Raw genomic sequence first — 20,001 nt, 5'->3', positions numbered from 1 at the left:
CTAAGAGAATCAATAACACTATCTGGATTCTGAGTTCCTAAAGAAGCCAATCATTCTGAATTCCAAAGGATAGAGTGAGATGCCAAAACTGTTCAGAGGCAAAAAGCTAAAAGCCCCGCTCATCTAATTAATACTGATCTTCATAGATGTTTTTGGAGTTCATTGCATATTCTCTTCTTTTTATCTTATTTGATCTTTAGTTGCTTGGGGACAAGCAACAATTTAAGTTTGGTGTTGTGATGACGGATAATTTGTACGCTTTTTGGCATTGTTTTTAGTATGTTTTTAGTAGTTTTAGTTGAGTTCTTAGTATATTTTTATTAGTTTTTAGTTAAAATTCACTTTTCTGGACTTTACTATGAGTTTGTGTGTTTTCTGTGATTTCAGGTATTTTCTGGCTGAAATTGAGGGACCTGAGCAAAAATCTGATTCAGAGACTGAAAAGGACTGCAGATGCTGTTGGATTCTGACCTCCCTGCACTCGAAGTGGATTTTCTGGAGCTACAAAAGCCCAATTGGCGCGCTCTCAACGGCGTTGGAAAGTAGACATCCTGGGCTTTCCAGCAATATATGATAGTCCATACTTTGCCCAAGATTTGATGGCCCAAACCGGCGTTCAAAGTCACCTACAGAAATTCCAGCGTTAAACGCCGGAACTGGCACCTAATTGGGAGTTAAACGCCCAAACTGGCATAAAAGCTGGCGTTTAACTCCAAGAGAAGTCTCTACACGAAAATGCTTCATTGCTCAGCCCAAGCACACACCAAGTGGGCCCGGAAGTGGATTTTTATGTCATTTACTTATCTCTGTACACCCTAGACTACTAGTTCTCTATATATAGGACCTTTTACTATTGTATTTTCATCTTTGGACATCTAGTTCTTAGATCATTAGAGAGTCTTTTGATCATGTTTTGATGATTGAACTCACTTTGGGAGGCTGGCCATTCGGCCATGCCTAGACCTTGTTCTTAGTATTTTCAACGGTGGAGTTTCTACACACCATAGATTAAGGTGTGGAGCTCTGCTGTACCTCGAGTATTAATGCAATTACTATTGTTCTTCCATTCAATTCCGCTTGTTCTTTTACCAAGATATCACTTGTTCTTCAACTTGATGAATATGATGATCTGTGACACTCATCATCATTCTCACCTATGAGCAAGGTGACTGACAACCATTCTTGTTCTACAAGCATTTGAGGCTTAGTGAATATCTCTTGGATTTCTGATTGCATGATGCATGGTTGATCGCCTGACAACCGAGTGCTCGCCTGACAAACGAGCCAGCCATTCGTGAGATCAGAGTCTTCGTGGTATAGGCAAGAACTGATGGCGGCATTCAAGAGAATCCGGAAGGTCTAACCTTGTCTGTGGTATTCTGAGTAGGATTCAATGATTGAATGACTGTGACGTGCTTCAAACTCCTGAGGGCGGGGCGTTAGTGACAGACGCAAAAGAATCACTGGATTCTATTCCGGCCTGATTGAGAACCGACAGATGGATAGCCGATGCTGTGACAGAGCATCAGGAACGTATTTCCAATGAGAGGATGGGAGGTAGCCATTGACAACGGTGAAACCCTTGCATAAGCTTGCCATGGAAAGGAGTAAGAAGGATTGGATGAAGACATGTTACTGAGGATCTGAAAAAATCATAAAAATGATTCTTGAAGCAAGAAAAAGCAGTGAATACAATAAAAAAAATGAAAAAAAAAGAGATAAAAAGAAAGAAAAAGAAAGAAATAAAGTGTGATCCAAGGCAAAAAGAGTGTGCTTAAGAACCCTGGACACCTCTAATTGGGGACTCTAGCAAAGCTGAGTCACAATCTGAAAAGGTTCACCCAATTATGTGTCTGTGGCATGTATGTATCCGGTGGTAATACTGGAAGACAGAGTGCTTTGGGCCACGGCCAAGACTCAATAAGTAGCTGTGTTCAAGAATCATCATACTTAACTAGGAGAATCAATAACACTATCTGGATTCTGAGTTCCTAAAGAAGCCAATCATTCTGAATTTCAAAGGATAGAGTGTGATGCCAAAACTGTTCGGAGGCAAAAAGCTACTAGTCCCGCTCATCTAATTTGGAGCTAAGTTTCATTGATAATTTGGAGTCTATAGTATATTCTCTTCTTTTTATCTTATTTGATTTTCAGTTGCTTGAGGACAAGCAACAATTTAAGTTTGGTGTTGTGATGAGCGGATAATTTATACGCTTTTTGGCATTGTTTTTAGTATGTTTTTAGTAGTTTTAGTTGAGTTTTTAGTATATTTTTATTAGTTTTTAGTTAAAATTCACTTTTCTGGACTTTACTATGAGTTTGTGTGTTTTTCTGTGATTTCAGGTATTTTCTGGCTGAAATTGAGGGACCTGAGCAAAAATCTGATTCAGAGACTGAAAAGGACTGCAGATGCTGTTGGATTCTGACCTCCCTGCACTCGAAGTGGATTTTTTGGAGCTATAGAAGCCCAATTGGCGCGCTCTTAACGGCGTTGGAAAGTAGACATCTTGGGCTTTCCAGCAATATGATAGTCCATACTTTGCCCAAGATTTGATGGCCCAAACTGGCGTTCAAAGTCACCTTCAGAATTCCCAGCGTTAAACGCCGGAACTGGCACCAAAATGGGAGTTAAACGCCCAAACTGGCATAAAAGCTGGCGTTTAACTCCAAGAAGAGTCTCTACACGAAAATGCTTCATTGCTCAGCCCAGCACACAGCAAGTGGGCCCGGAAGTGGATTTTTTATGTCATTTACTCATCTCTGTACACCCTAGGCTACTAGTTTTCTATATATAGGACCTTTTACTATTGTATTTTCATCTTTTGATCACTTTAGATCTCTAGATCATCTTCGGACATCTAGTTCTTAGATCAGATCTTGGTTCTTCTGGTTCCCTCTCTGGGGCCGAAACCAATGATCACTTTTGTTCTTATGTATTTCAACGGTGGAGTTTCTACACACCATAGATTAAGGTGTGGAGCTCTGCTGTACCTCGAGTATTAATGCAATTACTATTGTTCTTCTATTCAATTCGCTTGTTCTTTGTCCAAGATATCACTTGTTCTTCAACTTGATGAATGTGATGATCCGTGACACTCATCATCATTCTCACTTATGAACAAAGTGACTGACAACCACTCTTGTTCTACAAGCATACGAGGCTCTAGTGAATATCTCTTGGATTCTTTAACCGGAATCTTCGTGGTATAGGCGAGAACTGATGGCGGCATTCAAGAGAATCCGGAAGGTCTAACCTTGTCTGTGGTATTCTGAGTAGGATTCAATGATTGAATGACTGTGACGTGCTTCAAACTCCTAGCAGGCGGGGCGTTAGTGACAGACGCAAAAGAATCAATGGATTCTATTCCGGCCTGACCGAGAACCGACAGCTGATTAGCCATATGCTGTGACAGAGCATAGGAACATTTTCACTGAGAGGATGGGAGGTAGCCACTGACAACGGTGAAACCCTTGCATAAGCTTGCCATGGAAAGGAGTAAGAAGGATTGGATGAAGACTATAGGAAAGCAGAGAGACGGAAGGGAAGGCATCTTCATACGCTTATCTGAAGCTCTCACCAATGATATACATAAGTATCTCTATCTTTATCTTTATGTTTTATTCATCATCTATACCCATTTGAGTCTGCCTGACTAAGATTTACAAGGTGACCATAGCTTGCTTCATACCAACAATCTCCGTGGGATCGACCCTTACTCACGTAAGGTATTACTTGGACGACCCAGTGCACTTGCTGGTTAGTTGTGCAAAGTTGTGTAGTGAATCACAATTTCGCGCACCAAGTTTTGGGCGCCGTTGCCGGGGATTGTTTGTGTATGGACAACTGACGGTTCATCTTGTTGCTTAGATTAGGTATTATTTTTCTTCAGAGTTCTTAAGAATGAATTCTAGTGTTTCAAGGTGATGTTCTTATCATCACCAAAGCTGATTGATCATCATCAATTTAGCTCTTGAATGCAATGTCCTGCTGAAGCTTAGCTAGCTATGTCTAATTCCTTTAGACTAAAGCTTTAGACTAACATTGCATGATTCCTGGAATTCTCATTAAGAATTTTGATACCTTTATTTTCTTCTTCCACTTAATTTTCGAAAAATCCAAAAAAATTACAAAATCATAAAAACAAAAAAAAATATTTCTTGTTTAAGTCTAGTGTCTCATTTTAAGTTTGGTGTCAATTGCATGTTTCTGTTCTTCTTGCATTTTTCAAATTTATGCATGTGTCTTCATTTATCTTCAAGTTGTTCTTGATGATTTCCTTGTTTTGATCTTTGAATTCTATTGACTTGAGTGTTTTGTTATTTCTTATGTGCATTCTCATTTTGTTAGTGTCAATAGTATACAAACTGCTAAGTTTGGTGTCTTGCATGCATTGTTATTTGATTTTAGTTGCATTTTGATTATTCCTCATTATTAAAAATCCAAAAATATTTTTAATTTGTGTCTTTTCAAGTCAATAATACAGAGAATTGAAGATTCAGAACATACTGCAGAGGAATCACACAGAAAAAGCTGGGCATTCAAAAATGCCCAGTGAAGAAGACAGACTGGCGTTTAAACGCCAACCAGGGTGCCTGGCTGGGCGTTTAACGCCCAAAAGGGTAGTAGTTTGGGCGTTAAACGCCAGAATGTGCACCATTCTGGGCGTTTAACGCCAGGATGGCACAAGGGGGAGGATTTTGTTTTCAAAATCAATTTTTTTCAAGTTTTCAAAGTTTTTCAAAATCAAATCTTTTTCAAATCATATCTTTTCAATCAAATGTTTTCAAAATCAATTTCTTTCCTTTTTCAAAGATACTTACTAACAATTAATGATTTGATTGAACCTTTTAAGTATGTTGCCTTTTCTGTTGAGAAAGGTTTAATGTTTGAATCATATCTTTTCTTGTTAGGCAAGTCATTAATTTTTAAAAATCAAATCTTTTTAAAATTGTTTTCAAATCATATCTTTTCAATCATATCTTTTTAAAACCATAACTTTTCAATCAAATCTTTTTAATCACATCTTTTTCAAAATAGTTTTCAATCAAATCTTTTTTTATTTCTAATTTCAAAATCTTTTTCAAAAATCACTTGATTTCTTTTCTACTCTTATTTTCGAAAATCAATTAAGTGTTTTTCAAAATGTTTTCAAAATCTTTTACTTAATTTTCGAAAATTACTTCCCTTCTTCTCACATTCTTCTATTTATGAACTAACTCTATTCCTTAATGCAAAATTCGAACTCCATCTTCTTTGATAAGTTCGAATTTTCTACTTCTGTCTTCTACTTTTCTTTTCCTCTGACACCTCAAGGAATCTCTATACTGTGACATAGAGGATTCCATATTTTCTTGTTTTCCTCTATTTCATATGAGCAGGAACAAAGACAAAGGCATTCTTGTTGAAGCTGACCCTGAACCTGGAAGGACCTTGAAGCGAAAGCTAAGAAAAGCTAAGGCACAACTCTCTGTTGAGGACCTGACCGAATTCTTCAAAGAAGAAGAACCTATGGCAGCCGAAAACAACAACAATGCCAACAACGCAAGGAAGGTGCTGGGTGACTTTACTGCACCTACTCCCGACTTCTGTGCGAGAAGCATCTCTATCCCTGCCATTGGAGCAAACAACTTTGAGCTTAAGCCTCAATTAGTTTCTCTAATGCAACAGAATTGCAAGTTCCATGGACTTCCATTGGAAGATCCTCATCAGTTTTTAGCTGAATTCTTGCAAATCTGTGACACAGTCAAGACTAATGGGGTTGACCCTGAGGTCTACAGACTGATGCTATTCCCTTTTGCTGTAAGAGACAGAGCTAGAATATGGTTGGACTCTCAACCTAAGGAAAGCCTGGACTCATGGGAAAAGCTAGTCAATGCCTTCTTGGCAAAGTTCTTTCCACCTCAAAAATTGAGTAAGCTTAGAGTGGAAGTCCAAACCTTCAGACAGAAGGATGGAGAATCCCTCTATGAAGCTTGGGAAAGATACAAACAATTAATCAGAAAGTGTCCTTCTGACATGCTTTCTGAATGGAGCATCATAGGTATTTTCTATGATGGTCTCTCTGAACTATCCAAGATGTCTTTGGATAGCTCCGCTGGAGGATCTCTTCATCTGAAGAAGACGCCTACAGAAGCTCAAGAGCTAATTAAAATGGTTGCAAATAACCAATTCATGTACACTTCTGAAAGGAATCCTGTGAACAATGGGACTAATCAGAAGAAAGGAGTTCTTGAGATTGACACTCTGAATGCCATATTGGCTCAGAATAAAATATTGACTCAACAAGTCAATTTGATTTCTCAAAGTCTGTCTGGAATGCAAAATGCACCAAGCAGTACTAAGGATGCTTCATCTGAAGAAGAAGCCTATGATCCTGAGAACCCTTCAATGGAAGAGGTGAATTACATGGGAGAACCCTATGGAAACACCTACAATTCTTCATGGAGAAATCATCCAAATTTCTCATGGAAGAATCAAGAGAGACCTCAACAAGGTTTCAACAACAATAATGGTGGAAGAAACAGGTTTAGCAATGGCAAGCCTTTTCCATCATCTTCTCAGCAACAGACAGAGAATTCTAAGCAGAACCCCTCTGACTTAGCAACCATGGTCTCTGATCTAATCAAAACCACTCAAAGTTTCATGATTGAAACAAGATCCTCCATTAGGAATTTGGAGGCACAAGTGGGACAGCTGAGCAAGAAAATTACTGAACTCCCTCCTAGTACTCTCCCAAGCAACACAGAAGAAAATCCAAAAGGAGAGTGCAAGGCCATCAACATGGCCGAATTTGGAGAGGAAGGAGAGGAAGTGAACGCCACTGAGGAAGACCTCAGTGGGCGTGCACTGACCTCCAATGAGTTCCCCAAAGAGGAACCATGGGAATCTGAGGCTCAAAATGAGACCATAGAGATTCCATTGGACTTACTTCTGCCATTCATGAGCTCTGATGAGTATTCTTCCTCTGAAAAGGATGAGTATGTCACTGAAGAGCAAGTTGCTAAATACTTTGGAGCAATCATGAAGCTAAATGACAAGTTATTTGGAAATGAGACTTGGGAGGATGAACCCCCTTTGCTCACCAAAGAACTGGATGACTTGTCTAGGCAGAAATTACCTCAAAAGAGACAAGATCCTGGGAAGTTTTCCATACCTTGCACCATAGGCACCATGACCTTCAAGAAGGCTCTGTGTGACTTAGGGTCAAGTATAAACCTCATGCCTCTCTCTGTAATGGAGAAGCTAGGGATCTTTGAGGTACAAGCTACAAGAATCTCACTAGAGATGGCAGACAACTCAAGAAAACAAGCTTATGGACTTGTAGAGGATGTTTTGGTGAAGATTGAAGACCATTACATCCCTGCTGATTTCATAGTCCTAGAGACTGGGAAGTGCATGGATGAAACCATCATCCTTGGCAGACCCTTCCTAGCCACAGCCAAGGCTGTGATTGATGTTGATAGAGGTGAACTGATCATTCAAGTGAATGAAGAATCCTTTGTGTTCAAGGCTCAAGGATATCCCTCTGTCACCATGGAGAGGAAGCATGAAGAGCTTCTCTCAACTCAGAGTCAAGCAGAGCCCTCACAGTCAAACTCTAAGTTTGGTGTTGGGAGGCCACAACCAAACTCTAAGTTTGGTGTTGAACCCCCACATTCAAACTCTAAGTTTGGTGTTGGGAGGTTCCAACATTGCTCGGAGTATCTGTGAGGCTCCATGAGAGCCCACTGTCAAGCTACTGACATTAAAGAAGCGCTTGTTGGGAGGCAACCCAATGTTATATTTATCTATTTTCTTTTGTTATTTTATGTTTTTTGTAGGTTGATGATCATAAGAAGTCACAAAATCAATTGAAAAAGCAAAAACAAAATGAAAAACAGGAAGAAAAACAGCACACCCTGGAGGAAGAACTCACTGGCGTTTAAACGCCAGTGAGGCTAGCAGATGGGCGTTTAACGCCAGAAAGGGGCACCAGACTGGCGTTAAACGCCAGGAAAGGGCAAGAACCTGGCGTTAAACGCCAGAAAGGGGCACCAGCCCGGCGTTTAACGCCAGAATTGGCTCAAAACGTGATTTTGCATGCCATTTGGTGCAGGGATGACTTTTCCTTGACACCTCAGGATCTGTGGACCCCACAAGATCCCCACCAACCCACCACTCTCTCTCTTCTTCTTCACCCATTCACCAATCACCTCAATACCTCTTCCCCTCACTCCTATATAAACCTTTCTTCACCCCTTCATTTTCACACAACCTAAACACCACTTTCCCCCCTCTTTGGCCGAACACATAGCCATTCCTTTCTTCCTCATTTCTTCTTCTTCTACTCTCTTCTTTCTTCTTTTGCTCGAGGACGAGCAAACCTTTTAAGTTTGGTGTGGTAAAAGCATTGCTTTTTGTTTTTCCATAACCATTTATGGCATCCAAAGCCGGTTCAACTGAGAAGGCATGACCTCAAGCCCATCACTAAGAAAAGGATGGAGCAAACAAGAGACCCCTCTCATCAAGAGATCCCTGAGATGCCTCAAGGGATGCACTTTCCTCCACAAGACTATTGGGAGCAACTAAACACCTCCCAAGGAGAATTGAGTTCCAACATGGGACAACTAAGGGTGGAGCACCAAGAACATTCCATCCTCCTCCATGAAATTAGAGAAGATCAAAGAATCATGAGAGAGGAGCAACAAAGACAAGGAAGAGACATTGAGGAGCTCAAGCACTCCATAAGACCTTCAAGAGGAAGAACAAGCCGCCATCACTAAGGTGGACCCGTTCTTTAATCTCCTTGTTCTTTGTTTTCTTGTTTTTCGAAAATTTCATGCTTATGTTATCCATGTTTGTGTCTTATGATCATTAGTGTCTTAGTGTCTATGCCTTAAAGTTATAAATGTCCTATGACTCCATCACCTTTCTTAAAAGAAAACTGTTTTTATCACAAAAGAACAAGAAGTACAGGATTTCAAATTCATCTTTAAAACTAGCTTAATTAGTTTGATGTGGTGACAATACTCTTTGTTTTCTGAATGTATGCTTGAACAGTGCATATGTCTTTTGAATTTGTTGTTCATGAATGTTAAAATTGTTGGCTCTTGAAAGAATGATGAAAAAGGAGACATGTTACTGAGGATCTGAAAAAATCATAAAAATGATTCTTGAAGCAAGAAAAAGCAGTGAATACAATAAAAAAATGAAAAAAAAAGAGATAAAAAGAAAGAAAAAGAAAGAAATAAAGTGTGATCCAAGGCAAAAAGAGTGTGCTTAAGAACCCTGGACACCTCTAATTGGGGACTCTAGCAAAGCTGAGTCACAATCTGAAAAGGTTCACCCAATTATGTGTCTGTGGCATGTATGTATCCGGTGGTAATACTGGAAGACAGAGTGCTTTGGGCCACGGCCAAGACTCAATAAGTAGCTGTGTTCAAGAATCATCATACTTAACTAGGAGAATCAATAACACTATCTGGATTCTGAGTTCCTAAAGAAGCCAATCATTCTGAATTTCAAAGGATAGAGTGAGATGCCAAAACTGTTCGGAGGCAAAAAGCTACTAGTCCCGCTCATCTAATTTGGAGCTAAGTTTCATTGATAATTTGGAGTCTATAGTATATTCTCTTCTTTTTATCTTATTTGATTTTCAGTTGCTTGAGGACAAGCAACAATTTAAGTTTGGTGTTGTGATGAGCGGATAATTTATACGCTTTTTGGCATTGTTTTTAGTATGTTTTTAGTAGTTTTAGTTGAGTTTTTAGTATATTTTTATTAGTTTTAGTTAAAATTCAATTTTCTGGACTTTACTATGAGTTTGTGTGTTTTTCTGTGATTTCAGGTATTTTCTGGCTGAAATTGAGGGACCTGAGCAAAAATCTGATTCAGAGACTGAAAAGGACTGCAGATGCTGTTGGATTCTGACCTCCCTGCACTCGAAGTGGATTTTTTGGAGCTATAGAAGCCCAATTGGCGCGCTCTTAACGGCGTTGGAAAGTAGACATCTTGGGCTTTCCAGCAATATATGATAGTCCATACTTTGCCCAAGATTTGATGGCCCAAACTGGCGTTCAAAGTCACCTTCAGAATTCCCAGCGTTAAACGCCGGAACTGGCACCAAAATGGGAGTTAAACGCCCAAACTGGCATAAAAGCTGGCGTTTAACTCCAAGAAGAGTCTCTACACGAAAATGCTTCATTGCTCAGCCCAAGCACACAGCAAGTGGGCCCGGAAGTGGATTTTTATGTCATTTACTCATCTCTGTACACCCTAGGCTACTAGTTTTCTATATATAGGACCTTTTACTATTGTATTTTCATCTTTTGATCACTTTAGATCTCTAGATCATCTTCGGACATCTAGTTCTTAGATCAGATCTTGGTTCTTCTGGTTCCCTCTCTGGGGCCGAAACCAATGATCACTTTTGTTCTTATGTATTTTCAACGGTGGAGTTTCTACACACCATAGATTAAGGTGTGGAGCTCTGCTGTACCTCGAGTATTAATGCAATTACTATTGTTCTTCTATTCAATTCCGCTTGTTCTTTGTCCAAGATATCACTTGTTCTTCAACTTGATGAATGTGATGATCCGTGACACTCATCATCATTCTCACTTATGAACAAAGTGACTGACAACCACTCTTGTTCTACAAGCATACGAGGCTCTAGTGAATATCTCTTGGATTCTTTAACCGGAATCTTCGTGGTATAGGCGAGAACTGATGGCGGCATTCAAGAGAATCCGGAAGGTCTAACCTTGTCTGTGGTATTCTGAGTAGGATTCAATGATTGAATGACTGTGACGTGCTTCAAACTCCTAGCAGGCGGGGCGTTAGTGACAGACGCAAAAGAATCAATGGATTCTATTCCGGCCTGACCGAGAACCGACAGCTGATTAGCCATATGCTGTGACAGAGCATAGGAACATTTTCACTGAGAGGATGGGAGGTAGCCACTGACAACGGTGAAACCCTTGCATAAGCTTGCCATGGAAAGGAGTAAGAAGGATTGGATGAAGACTGTAGGAAAGCAGAGAGACGGAAGGGAAGGCATCTTCATACGCTTATCTGAAGCTCTCACCAATGATATACATAAGTATCTCTATCTTTATCTTTATGTTTTATTCATCATCTATACCCATTTGAGTCTGCCTGACTAAGATTTACAAGGTGACCATAGCTTGCTTCATACCAACAATCTCCGTGGGATCGACCCTTACTCACGTAAGGTATTACTTGGACGACCCAGTGCACTTGCTGGTTAGTTGTGCAAAGTTGTGTAGTGAATCACAATTTCGCGCACCAATCTTGTCCCTGACGCGATCGCGTCACTTGTGCATAACCGATTCCACGCGACCGCGTGAGCGACGCGACCGCGTCGCATGGATTGCACAACACCCTAAATAGAGACAGAGAGTTGCGCTAAAACGATGCTGGAATCGTGCGTCTAACACAAATTCCAGCGAGGCGATCGCACGAACCACGCGATCGCGTCCACCCCTCTCCTACCCCTCCCATGCGATCGCGCGACCCACGCGATTGCAGTCACCCATTTTTCACCCCTACCACGCGACCGCATACCCCACGCGGCCGCGTGGATTTCAAAATATAAACCCCCCAGCCACGCAAACCCTATCAGTCGCGCGCACACTTCCATCCTCTTCCCCCTCTCTCCTTCCTCTATCCGCCGCCACCACCACCCAGCCACCACCGACACCAACCGGAAGCCGCCGACCACCCATACGCCGCCGCCACCTACTTCCCCTCTCTCCTCTTCCCTTCTTTCTTCCTCTTTCTTCTTCCTCCTTCCTCCTCCGCCACTGCCCCCATACGCCGCCGCCACCCGCACCCCCATACGCCGCCGCCACCCTCCACCAGCAACAGCCCCCATCCCTCCCTTTCCCCCCTGACAGAATTGCCCCTCTGCGCCGCCGTGCCCTCCACCGCGCCGGACGCTGTCACCGCCACCACCCAGCCGTTTCCTACCCGTTCTACTCCTTTCGCCCTCCCAGGTTCTGCAACACGCATTCCCTTTTATCCGTTCGTAGTTTTTCTTAATTTTTCCGTTTTATGTTCATGTTTAGGCTAGTTTGATATGCATGTTATAGTGGATTTTAGGTTGTTAGGTAGCCTAAGATTTGGTTAGTAGATTTAGGTCTGTTTACTTGCACTGTTCATGTTTCTGTTTTATCAAATCTGCAATTCTGCTGTTGCTATGCCCTTGTTCATATGCTGTGATCTCCTGCATTTGCTGCTTATTACTCTGACTTTTCATGTTTATATTCATTATCTGTAACTGCAGCTTAATTTTTAATTCATATGCACTGCTTTGATTGCTGTTTATTTTCCGGGGTAATCCATATTTAGCCGGAATGCTGCCCAAATTTCTATAAAATATTTTCATCCATGTTTTGGTTTGGCATTTTGAACTCTGTTTTACTCTGCTTTACCCGGACCATTTCTTGAATGCCAGGGCATGCTTTATTATCCTCTTTGATTTCCTGGTTTATAAACTGCATCTGTGATGCTCTGATTCCAATTCTTCTTTCCATCTCTTTGAATCAGCATCAAATTGTTTTCCTTATTTGGTTATAAGTTACTTCTATTCCTACCTATGAATCCTTGTTACCTAGACTATTTTCTTTATGCCATTTACTTTACCCACCTTTTACTGACCCACCAATTTTAATTTACTAACTTCTTTTTCAAATTCTAACCATACTGACTTTTTATAACATCTTTTCTGACTCTCACTTTCCTCTAACTTTTTCACCATGGCATAATGACAATTTCTCTATTTAACTTGAATTCTAATACATTTTGGATTGTAAATTATTCCTTTCAAACTTTTAAACTGCTATACAATCCTTAATGCATATTTACCTAACTCCTTTGCTGCTTTGAGTTTTCTTTGTTTAATTGCCTATTTGTTTTCCTATTTTTATATTTCCTAGTTTTCTGTTTTTCAGGATGTCTACCTCACAGAGAAAAGGAAAAGGCAGGGCTACTGGCAAGCGCAAAAGAGGAGACCCCTCCCAGTCCATCATAGATCTAATGCATAATTCTTCATGGCGGGAGAAGAACTTTACCCAGCAGAAAAAAGCTGACCAGCTACTCCCTGCCACTGATCCGATAAAATTTGCAAACCGGTACTGTGAGCTGAAGTACCCGGTGTTTGCAACCTCCAGGAACCAGTACCTGGAGAGGACTCTGAGGATCCCAGGAGAACTCTAGCAATACACCACTGAGCAAATCAAACAAAGAGGCTGGTTCTTTCTGAAAAGAGCACTGACAGAGATCAATGCATCTTGGGTTAGGAAATTCTACTGTAACTGCTATCTCACCACCCTAGATGTAGTACACCTACGGGGCAAGCAGATTCTGGTCACTGAAGAGGCCATAGAGGACATCCTACAGCTCCCACCTAAGTCCGATCAGCCTGATGGTTACAAAACGGCTGAGAAGGACATGCGTTTCTTGAGGTTCGATTGGGATGATGTCAAGGAAAGGATAGCCCAGGACCCGACTGTTCCTTGGGAGATGGGTCAGGACACCACCCTGCCCAAGGGTATCAAGAGGGCGTACCTAAATGATGAGGCTCGGTTATGGCATCAGATCATGAGTAATTATGTGATGCCGAGTACTCATGAGACAGAGATTCCAGCTGCTATGATCACCCTCCTCTAGTGTGTGATGGAGGGTAAGGACCTGTACTTGCCACGCTTTATCCGGCATTATATGGCCAAGGTCCACGTCCGAGGTACTCTCCCCTTTCCTTATCTGATTACACAGCTAGGCCATCGAGCTGACGTGCCATGGGAGGATACCGATGAGAGACCATCGGCTACGGACTGCAGGAAGATCATTCCTCACAGTAGAAACTTCCTGGCTTTGGGCTACAGACCACCACCTTTCACTGCTACTGATGAGACAGCCCCACCGTCCGCCGGACCCTCTTCATCCACAGCTGCCCCTGCTGCCGCCACTGCATCTCCACCTACCTCAGAGCCCATTTACCGCCTCGTGCACCACTTGTTTTGACAGCTTGATCAGATGGAACGCCGTAACCGGCGCCGGTATAAGCATCTGAAGCTGATGATCTGACAGGGCAGTGACATCCCCTTCGAGCCTGACTCACCATCAGAGCCCTCAGAGGAGGAGGCAGATGAGCACCAGGAGGAGACCCATCCACAGGCAGGCACAGAGCAGGCTGCTCCCTAGGCAGAGGTTCCACCTCAGATTGAGGCCGCAGATCCTGAGATCCCGATCCAGTCAGCACCTCCTCTACCGTAGCCAGATCCTCAGCCCACCACCACAGAGCCTCCAGCTACCATCCCTACCAGTGATGACACCCCCTCACACCCAGCTTGACTGAGCATCAGGGATGATGCTTTATTTTAAGTGTGGGGAGGTCGCCATCTCTGGCGTTTTATTTTGGTGAACCACTACATCTCTTTTTCTTTTATTCTAGATATTTTTCTGTATTTTTCTTTTTATTGTTATTTTTTGAGCACTTATACATTGCTACTTTGATGTATTTCTACTCTATTTCTGCATTTTGCATTTTTAGTTCATATTTTAGCTATTTAGTTTATTTTAGTTATTTAGTTTAGTTTGCAATTTTAAACTTATTAGTGGATTAATTAGTATAGTTTTCCCTTTTTAGCATAAGATAGCATAGTCTAAATTGAAAAATATAAAAAGAAAGTAAGCTAGGAAATTGAACATAACAGATTTAAATCCATAAATCTTGTATATAGAGCATTACATCATATAGTTAAGTTGACAACATTTCATCAAGGAGGAACATTAAAACCTTAAAGGCCACCTAAGACATTTTTTTAAGAGAATAATGGGAAATTTTAACTAAACCTCCATGACATACATGAGTGATATATGATTTATGAGTTTGAACATACAACCTGTGAGTTTTTGAGCTTAATTGTATGGTTACATTTAAACCATAATATTTTATTCCTGTGTGTTCCACTCTTCTTTTCTATTCTGGTGTTCTTTGCTTTGTTTTAATCTATATGTCCAGTTATAAAATATAGATACATACCAAGAGAGTGATTGAGGCCTTGTTTGATTTTAACTCACTATCCCAAATAAAGCCTACCTTTTATGCCATCATTGTTAGTCTCTTTGAACCTTTTGAATCCCTTTTATTCTATTTAGCCACACCACTAGCCTTAAGCAGGAAAACAAAATAAAATCCCAAGTTGAATCCTTGGTTAGCTTAAGATAGAAAATTGTGAATAGATTAAAGTGTGGGAAACCTATTGGGAACTTGGATGATAGAAACAACGGTAGGAAAAGTTGAAAGAAATAAAATAACTCAGAAACTTTGGGAAGCATGCTCATGAAAAATCAAAATTAATTACCATGTGCATTAAAAAAAAGAAAAAAGAATAATTTTTCCAAAATAAAAGCAATGCACATGGTATAAGAACAAAATATGGGCATGTAACAACAAGTGGGAAAATATGGGAAAGTAGGTAAAAAAGTTTTGTTTTACTAAGTATGTATGTTAGGTGAGATCTTAGACTAATTAAGGATTTACTCATTAGCTCACTTAGCCTTATACATATACCCTTACCCTTACCTTGGCCCCATTACAACATTAATCAAAGACCTCATGATTTTTGGTATGTCTATATTTTATAATTGTTGATTGGTTAGATGAAAAACAAAGTTATAGAAAGTAAGGATAAAAAGAAGAATAGAGTGATTAACCCAATAAGCACTGAGTGATTAGAGAGTAAACACAAAATCCAGTGAGGGTTCACTAACTCATTAACATATATCTCTGTTTAAATTACTAATTGTCTTGCGGGTTTATAAATGTTTCTTTTCCCATCTCAATTGTAAAAGTGCTTTATCACTATCTAAGGTTGGCTATATATATATATGAATCCTTGAGAATGTGAATTGACCTAACAACATGTAAGCTTTATATATGAGTGAATAAAATTAGAATTGCATCATGCATTTAGTTAGTTGCATTTAGATCAGAATTGCATTGCATGGCATTCAACCACTTCAAAACCTTGATTTTTACCTTGGACATAGCATGAGGACATGCTATTACTTAAGTGTGGGGAGGTTGATAAACCCATATTTTATGATATATTTTATGCTTAATCTGAGTGATTTATTCAATCCTTCACCCACTTATTCATATTAATTGTATGGTTTTACCTCTCCTTCCTTAGTATGTGATGTATGTGAAAAACATGTTTTCCTATGCTTTTAAATTAATTATTTTAATCACCTTTAATTCCATTCGATGCCGTGATTAGTGTGTTGAGTAGTTTCAGATCTTCTAAGGCAGGAATGACTTAAAGGATGGAAAAGGAAACATACAAAAATGGAAGGAAAGTGCAAAATGGAGTTTCTGAAGGAACTGGCATCCACGCGATCGCATGGACGACGCGATCGCGTGCCAGAAGCGAAGAGGCAACGACGGGGATGCGTGACCGACGCAACTGCGCGACTTGAGTAAATCGCATACGACGCGGACGCGTGACCGACGCGACGGCGTGACAAGGAGAACTCCGAATGATGCGACCGCGTGACCCACGCGGACGCGTGACAGTGGCCACGCACCAAAAATTGCAGAAAATGCTCATAGCGAATTCTGAAGCCTTTTTGGCCCAAATCCAAGTCCAGAAGTCATAGACCAGAGGTTATGAAGTGGAGGAAGGCATCCATTCATGATTATGCTCTCATAGAATTCACCTTTCATGATTTAGATATAGTTTTGAGAGAGGTTCTCTCCTCTCTCTCTTAGGATTAGGATTAGGACTTCTCTTAGTTTTAGGAGTGACTCTCAATTCCAGGTTCTTTATTTTTATTTATTTTTCAATGTTCCATGTTTAGATTGATTTTCTTGATTGATGTTATTTGAGATATGTCAGATTGATGACTGCTGTCTTTTATTTATATAAATAATTTGGATTTTTCTGTTGTCCAATTAGCTTATGAATATTTTCCATATTAGATTTTACTGCTTTGAATGAATTGAAGGTATTTCAGATATTTATAATTTTAATTTAGCTTTTTACATTCTTGGCTGTGGCTGAATAATTGGTGACCCTGGAGTTATCAAACTCATTATTGATTGGAAATTGAATTTCTTCATTTCATTAATTTATATTCCAATAACTCTAGCCTTTTCCAAGGAAAGACTAGGACTTGAGGATTCGAATTAATTCATCCACTTAACTTACCTTCATAGTTAGAGGTTAACAAAGTGGGAGAAGAATCCAACTCTCTTAATAATCGATAAGGATAACTAGGATATGACTTCTAGTTCTTATACCTTACCAAGAGTTTATTTTACTGCCATTGATTTATTTTACTTGTCATTCATCATAATTGTTCCTCATTCTTAAAACCCCCAATTTACAAACTCATAGCCAATAATAAGAACATACTTCCCTGCAATTCCTTGAGAAGACGACCCGAGGTTTAAATACTCGGTTATCAATTTTAAAAAGGGGTTTGTTACTTGTGACAACCAAAACGTTTGTACGAAGGGATTTCTGTCAGTTTAGAGACTATATCTACAACGTGACTGTTTTTATGAAATTCTTTACTGGCAAAAATCTTAACATCAGTCGTCTCTGTCTGACTTACCTTGTCAACCTTGAGACTCTTGCCAAAAAGGGAATAAATGTCTCTCCTCTCTTCGAACTGCTTCAATGGACTCCTCTGCTTCACATCCAGAAGCCAGTTTATCCAGGTCTGGTCCGTGAGTTCTACGCCAACATGAGACTTTTTTATGGTACCATCCATTCATATGTGAAAAGAGTTCACATCACTCTTGACACTGCCACCATTGGAATTGCCTTGGGTTACAAAGATGAAAGGCCAAGAGCATACATGGCCGAAAGGTGGGACTCCCAAGTCGGCATCACCCATAAGGTTGTTCTTCAACACATATGTGAGCATCTCTTAGGTGGATGGAAATGTTCCTACCCACAAGGCCCTAGGTTCCACCAACTCATTGCTTCACAGGATCATCACCCACATTTTAACTCCTCAAAGCGGGTCTCACAATAGAGTAACATATTCTGACTCCCTCATCTTATTTGCACTTATTACATCTACTCTCATTTCTTTTGGTTATATTATGATCCGCCATATGTGGGACTCGGTCAAGAGCACCAAAAAGGCAAATCTGCCCTATGGTATGTTCTTAACCAGTATCTTTGAATTCTTTAAAGTTGACCTTTTGAATGAGGCAGTAGAGAACAAAGTGTCAATGGTCAAAGGAGGTGGAGCAGTTAAAGGAACCAAAAGCAAGAAATTCATGGCTTTAGAAAGTGAGTTTGAGGGTAGACCTGAGTCCTCCAAGACCACCAAGTCTATCAAAGAAATTCTCACAGAATTTTCAAATATGTCAGAAGTCATGATACAATCTCATAAGGCTGCACGTCAACTAGCATATGAATCTGAAAGAGCATGGATGAGATGCAAAGATAGAGTGGGTCTAATGCTGGAAAACTTGGAGAAAGATTTGGGAGTTGATAGTGAAGAAGATGAAGGAGAATCTGATCTGCATTTATCTGATGATTAAATTTCTGTTTAAGTTTAGGATATGGGCTTAATTAGGCTCAATCTGTTTCTTTGTTTTGTGTTAAGATACTGCTATAACTTTGAGATACTCTGTGATACTCTGTTTTGTTTGGCTATATCTTGCATATCTTGTTTTCTATGACAAAATTTTAATTACAGGTGCCCCTTTGATGACAAAAGGGGGAGAATAAGATAAAAAAAATTGAAACGGGAACATGGGATAAAATTTTTGTGAAAATTCATGATCACCTCTATTGATGATTAAACAATGCATTTGGTTTATGCATTTGGTTTATGTTGATTAAGAATGCATTCGGTTTATCTTGATTGCTGCCAATATTTGATATTTATCTTGGTAAAATGTGTGTTTACTGTGTTTATAATACATTTGACTTACCTTGATAAAATGATTTATGTTGGATTTATTTTTGGCAGTTCCTGTAGTTCTTAATGATGAGAGTTGCTGTGTTTGGAAAGATTATATCATGATTGAAAAATATTTTTCCTACCAAGATTGCTCCGATTTATTGAAAAATATTTTTTGAACAGCAAGTTTTCTACCAAAAATAGATTTTGATTGATTATGGTGAGTTTGGGCAGAAAATCAAATTTGTGATAGCAAATAAGTTTTGTATATCATTCAAATCTGCTCATAAATCAAGCATTTAGCATCATGGAATGAATATGCTAAATAACATTGTTACTTGAAGCTTGATTAAATTGTTACAGGTATAAAGCTTCTTTTGGTAAAAATGGCATATACTTAGGGGGAGCCATGTGACAATTTGAAAGGGGGAGAAATTCAAAATATTCAAAGGGAGTATTCTATACTCTAATCTTTAATTTCTTTTTTTTTTCAATTTTTAATAATGTTTGTCATCAAGGGGGAGATTGACGAGTTTGGAAAACTCTAAATTAACATTTGTGATGACTAAACATTATTAATTTAATTAATTGCAAAAATATTAATTCATATGGGCTGATTAAATTAATTTTTGCAAATACAGGTTTTGCTTGGGCCGGAAGATGATTGCTAGCCCAAAACTCACTTAGCCTTGATTTAATACAAGAATACATTGATGAGTATGGCTGAATTGAATTTGGACCGAAACAAAATTGATGAGCCCAAGTGTTTTACTATTTGCTCAGCCTTGAATGTTCAAATTAATTTGTGGCTGATGCTAGTTATAATGGGCCAAATTAATTTTATTATTACAAGCCCAAGATCTATGCTAAGATCCAATGCATGATCCAAAATCCATCAGGAAAGCAAATGTTACCATTTGCCTTATGCTCTCCAACGGATTCCATCTCTCATTAAGGATGGATTTCAAATTTTAATTTGGTAGCATTGGAAACATAAATGAGAGAGAGAATATGAGTGACATGATTGATTTGCTTAGTGCTGCACGCCACTCTAAGGGAAGTAAAAG

General features: G+C 39.7%; 1 non-coding gene across 1 annotated transcript; it reads right to left on the bottom strand.

Annotated features, from left to right (window-relative positions):
• Positions 1-5,914: 5,914 nt before the first annotated feature.
• LOC130937697 (small nucleolar RNA R71) lies at positions 5,915-6,022 on the bottom strand. Its single transcript, XR_009068902.1, has one exon. It is a non-coding gene; the product is annotated as a small nucleolar RNA R71 (small nucleolar RNA).
• Between the last annotated feature and the right edge of the window lie 13,979 nt (positions 6,023-20,001).

The sequence above is a fragment of the Arachis stenosperma genome, chromosome 6 (assembly GCF_014773155.1).
Source record: "Arachis stenosperma cultivar V10309 chromosome 6, arast.V10309.gnm1.PFL2, whole genome shotgun sequence".
Lineage (NCBI taxonomy): Eukaryota > Viridiplantae > Streptophyta > Magnoliopsida > Fabales > Fabaceae > Arachis > Arachis stenosperma.
The sequence above is the reverse complement of the archived record's forward strand: the minus strand, read 5'-3'. Positions and strand labels throughout refer to the sequence as shown.